Genomic DNA, 6,000 nt, shown 5'->3' on the forward strand with positions numbered 1-6,000 from the left:
AGACTCCATACGCTCCTCAAAACATGCACAGTCTGAATGAAAGCAATGAGTAATGAGCAAGGCTTTTACCCCAACGTTTCCCATAGCTATGGATTAAAGGTTTGGATCTCTGCAAACTTTGTTGCTCAAGCACCTCAATCTAATACCCCAGCTCAAGTGCAAATCAAGTGCTCCAGCACCATAACACAGGCAAGAGCATTAACAAAGCTCAGGGCTCAAAAATAAGTGAGTTCCTGCAGTGTAATGAGTTACTCACTAAGCATCAGCAGAGCCAGATGCTCTTGGCCTGTCACATATTTGAGGAAAAATGTGTTCATTGAAATGTCAGCAAAAAAGATTTAAGATAATGCATTTTTGCCGTATGCTTGTGAGGGTCTGGAAGTATGCATGTGGTTGAGCCTCCAGCCCCGGCGAACACACAGTGACTCTTTAACCAACAGTAACTCGATTATCTGTCTGAGCCCTGAGCTGAACCGCAGCAGTCACTTCAGATTAGAATCCAGTGCAAGGCAGAGGGCTGTCGGAGGGTCTGTAAATTTAACTTCTTAAATTGCAAGTGAGAAACAGCATTTTCCTGAGGATTTACTCTATAGAGTCACAGCGTCAGCACTTTGGTTAAGAAAGGCGTATTGTCTCTTTAGGGAGAGTTGAGAATTTCCCATTTCACAGTTAGGCCGTGAAAAGTGTTCTGTGGACGGCTGCTGATGTGCTGTTCTCCTGGCTGCACACTGGGCTGGCAGGTATTTCTCTACCGTACTGAGAAAGGGAAGCAAGCCGTTCCCCAAATTCCCTCAGTCAGACGAAACAGCTGATTCACGAGTCGGTGGCCTGGTGCATACTCTCCACCAGCATCTGAGTTGCTCCGAAGCCCTGTATCAGCGAGAAGTGAAGCAGTGTGGCTCCCGTCCAACAAAGTGCTCCTGGGTATGCTTGCTCAAGGTCAGGGACGCTTGAAGTATGTGCTCTGCTGTATTTAGCAAATTGCATGTTGGAACACCATGATAACATGATAAGAAAAGACAAAAATCACTCATAATTTCAGACTGCCAAGTTGCACTCAGACTGCCTAGATCTCATGTCTGTATCTAAAGCCCTGATAATGCTGTTGACATTTTAATCAGTGTATGCATTGGGGAAATGGATTTCATGCCCATTTTCCTCAAACAAACAAACACCCCCAAAGCATTATCAGCAGTTCTCTTACCCCTTCATACACAAACTTTGACACCTGCAAAGCTCTGTATACTGAAGATAGCCCCTTGGTTCAGCCAGCATCATCAGAAGCCAAACAGATAAGTAGGAACCATGTAAGGGTCACAAAGCCCTTTGAGAAAATTGATAACAGCAAGTTGGCAACCTGCATAGGCAATCCAAATTCTTCCATAAGATCTTTACTTCACAATACCTTGTAGAGTGCATAAAGCTACTTGCAAAGGCCAGCCCAAATGATTACTTGATTAGGGGGGCCAGAGCAGAACCAGGGCCCCAAAGCAAAGAAGTTGTTGCTTTGCGTGAATATGTTGTTTTTCTTCACTCCCTGGACAGCAGTACTTATGAAAACTGTAGACAGAATGTTTTTGTTTGTTTGTTTGTTTGTTTTGTTTGTTTTTTTCTTTCATACAGAACACTTTTACGATGCTTCTAACTGGCAGTAAATCCAGATGACTCTATTACAACCCCAAATTATTACAGCTGTCTCAGTTCACGGCCACTGGATGTCACTACTGATCCATTTCAGAGGACCAGCAGAGTTTTATGAGAGCAAAACAAAAGCCTTTCTAATTTGGAGAAAATGAAATACTATTTCACTTATTAATATTGTTTATGAGAACTCATTAGCTCATTCTCCCAAGCCAGCACCGCGTGTCTGTCACCTTGCCTACAAACGCAGAGGAGTACACTTGCAGGAGGGTTTCCTTGGGGTGCCAGACAGCTTCTCACAGGGGAAGAAACCTTGGGAGGGAGGGGAAGAAACTTTCTGAGTGATCACACCACGTCAAGATCAGCGTGGAAACAGCAAGGCCAGCGTGGAGCAGGAGCACATCAGGGCTGATGTGCTGGGGGACCCCCGACGTGGGTGCTATGAACCTCCTCTGTTTGCCAGGAGCTGCTGCTAAGGACCAGCCAACCACCTCTCTTTTTCTATTAATCTGCTTCTTTTCTTGGGGATAAAAGATTGATCCTGTGTGCTATAAATTTTAAAAAGTGGTAAAAAGAAAGCAGCTGCCAAGTCATTAAAGCTCAGTTCTCTCTAGATCAGTTTCACTGCACAGGACACTTGCGTAGACATCGAGTGTGAGGCAGGTCTGCCTCTGAAGGCTTGCGACGAAGGAGGTAACAGAGATGAAAAGATCTTTCTCTGTGATATTCTTGATCTGCTCTGCTCTGCTGGCATCCCCACAGAGAAGAAGGGATGAGCAGATGAAATGCGGCACCAGGGGGGAAAAGAGAAGACATCAAGATTTGGATGAGACTGGTGTTTGACAGCAAGAAAGGGAAAGAGAAGGAGCTCCCAGAAATATTATATAGAAAACATCATGGAATTGGGAACCAGCCTTGCTTCCCTGAGATAGCAGGCCAGATCCTACACATTTACACATTAAATGCAGTGCTCTGGCATCACCTACCTGCCCGACCAGTGCAGCACCTTGCTGAAGGCTCTGCCAGACCACCCTGCGCCGCCTGAGAGTCCCAGCCCACTTCAGGGTCACTCAGCACTTCCCAGAAGAAGAAGCTATTTCCCATTCTGTACAGCTTCGCGAAACTTTCATCATTCAAGCTGAAAATTTCTGTTAGATTTCTGCCTCAAGCTGGAAAAAAAAAGAGGGGAGAAACTATTAATCTATTTTCAAGAAAGAAAATTGAAAGAGAAATCACATATACTCAGTACAGACTTATAAAAATTAACAACTGGACTCTTCTAAGATGTATCCCCCTTAGGCAAGCAGGGGTCCCCAAGCCATTTGTATGCCAGCCTCAGATGCTCTGGTGATGGGGAACTGGGGTGCAGACTTGTGGTTTCGTTGCTGCTCCTAGGTGCTGTGGTCTGGGACCACACCACTCACCAAAACTGGAATAAAGACCCTGTCTTTCTTGGGCTTGCCATCATCTCTGCCCCGCTGGCCTCTGGTTAGGCAAACAAGGAGAGGTGAGTAAATGTGAACACAGGGGACAGGAACTGGGGCAAGAAGAGAAGAACTGGCGTGAGGATTTGGGTGAGACTGGGTTTTTATGGGGAGGGGAGAACCTGGGACCAGACGGGCTTGGAAGCAGGTCCTACATGGGAAGCCATGAAGACAGCCTGGGAGGAGAGAGAAGAACAGGACCAGTTGGTTAGAGGGATGGAGAATTGATTTTATGCTCAGGATGGAATTAAGTTACTACAGGCAACCCAAAATCATCGCCTTTGAACTCCTCCTTGACTCCTTGAAGTGTTGTGAGTAATTTTCAGAGTGTGTATCTTCCTGTTGCGACCCAGCTTGGGGTGGGCTGTCGTTCAGGGCAGCTCAGTTATTTTCAGCAGCTCAGGACTGCTGAGCTCGGGGGTTGTTGAGCTCCACAACAGGCTCTAGAGGAGCAGAGCATGGCCTCAGTGTCCTCACCCAACCCAGGAGACTGGTCTGGCGACGGGTTCCCTCAGCTTGATGAATGACTTATGACATACCCAGACAAAGATAGCAGCGGCTAACTCCCAGTTATCTAACGGAGCCGTGGATCTAACGGGACTGAGCTGAGGCTCTCCCAGTCACCAGGCTCTGCAGCAGCCTACCAGCCCACTGAGCTCATCGGAAACCTGAGAAACTTGTCTGATTTCTGCTGGGAGGTTCATTTTGATTTAATCAGCCTGGCAGGTTGCCAGTGGATTTTTTTTATTTTTTTTTTCTCTCCGAAATTTCCAGCCAGTTTTAGCGAAAGCTAAAGGATAACATGAGGAGGTCTTCTGCACAGCTCCTTTTCGCCTCCTATTTCCTTACATGTGGAGCAATATTAATGCCGCGGGGAAATGACATTACATGCAGAGCTAGATTAATGTCATGGGAAATGAAGGAAGGACCTACCTGTAACAGCAGAGGGGATACACAGGGCAGGTACTTCAGTTAATCGGCTGCCTTTGCACAGGAAAAAAAGAAGAAAAAAAAAAAGCAGCAAGACCATACATATGGGATCTGTCCTTTTCCTCTGCTAGCGGAAAAGCTACTTTCTTTTTGAAACCAGTGAAGCATTGCTCACTTTGCCAGTATGACTGGGAACGTTGCTGGAGGAAGGAAGAAGCACAAGAAGAAAAAAAAAAAATCAACCAGAAGACAAAACGCTATTTTGGCCAGAATTTTGCTCCATCGTTCCAGACTCTGTATTTCTTTATCTGGCCCACACCTTAGCCCCATGACATTTCAGTGACTGTAGGTGTTAGAAAGTTTTTAACACAGAAGTAAACACTGTGAGTGGATGTTGGGAACCAAAGCCAGCAACCCTAACACTGTGCCAACACATCCTTCAGGCCCACCAGCAGTCCCGTTGGTTTCACTGGGATTACTCACGGGGTAAGGAGCTACCCAGCCCGAGGCAGTGAATCTGATCCCTCATTTTCAGCTGAAGATGTAAACTTTGGGACAAAGATCATTCGATTTCTCAGAGGCTCAGTCTGGCTTTTGCTCGAGCTAGGGGAAAAGGTGACCACTCTGTAAAGCAGCACAGTGCCAGAAAGCCATTCATCAGTCTGAAAAAGGAGACTTAATATCAAGTTTAAATCTCATTTTCATCAGCCTCACTTCAAAATCACACCATATATTAGACTAATAAAGACAAATTTTCCTAACAAAAAAGCAAGGTGGGCAGTAGCTGGCTGGAGCTTTCCCAGAGACACTGGCAGGGTCCTTCCTTCCCCGCTCCTTACATTCAGCCTGGCAGAATAACCCTGAACACCTTAACACTGACTGCACGCACTCCTTCCTTTACTGGAAGTGTTGCTTTGTCCTGTGGAAACCTGAAACAAAACTATGCAAGGAGTCCCCACCAGCTCTCATTATGAGCAGTGTAAGGGATGCCAGATGATTATCGGAGGCCTTCCCACTGAACCCACAGCTTCAGGGGGACGCAGGGAGGCTGGCAAGATAGGGAAATCCTGTGGCCAAAAGCTTTTGGAGCGAGCAGTTTCTCCTCCCACTTGCAGAGACCACACTTAGATTTTTGTGGTGTCATAAATATGCTCTTTAGTGTGCGCACTAATAGGTCTCTGGAACACATCTGGGTTTGGTGGCTCTGGACCCCGAGGCGTGTGCATGAAGGCGAGGTAAGAAGTGTCCGCTGTATGTGTGTGCCCAGGGGGCTGGCTCTGTGTCTGCTGGGGCTTAGTGCTGCTTGGTTTGATCACCTCTGCTGCTAATACAACCTGCTACCTGGGCAGCTGTGGGAGGTAGAAAAGAGTTTTCTATCCCTAGCCTTGATTACTGTAGCTTATGTGTTATATATAGGGTGGGTAAGTTACTACTGTAGGGAGCAAACTTATCAAAACAGACCTCTATAGCCTGGTAGGTTATATAGCCATTTACGCGTTTAAAGGGAATAATATATTCTCAAATTTGCTGGTATAAATATAACTGATAGTGCCCTGCTTCCCCTCAGTACAGTGATTTTATGCCACAGAGTGCTACTTAAGAGACATGGTGCAAAAGTCCCAAACTGCAGTCTTAGATCCCCTCTTCAGGCATATTAAATCCCTTTCCACGGGGAGGGGAACTTCTGTCTGCACTATCTTGTGATGCTTGTAGCTTTTGAGAACTGTCTTCAGTCTTGGTTGTAAGGTCCTTCCCCAGAAAGAAAATCAAAAGTAAAGACATTTAGTAGGCTTTCTTTGAGATGTGGTGTAGGAAGACAGCAGTCCCCTGTTGGGGAGAGGCATTGAGGTTGGCTTTAACGATTTCCTTCGTGTTGAAAGGAAAGTTTAGATTGCTGTGCCCTCAGTGTGAGAGTAGAAGAAGTGATATCTTTTTAGGTAAGTGT

This window comes from Aythya fuligula, chromosome 7 (genome assembly GCF_009819795.1).
Source record: "Aythya fuligula isolate bAytFul2 chromosome 7, bAytFul2.pri, whole genome shotgun sequence".
NCBI lineage: Eukaryota > Metazoa > Chordata > Aves > Anseriformes > Anatidae > Aythya > Aythya fuligula.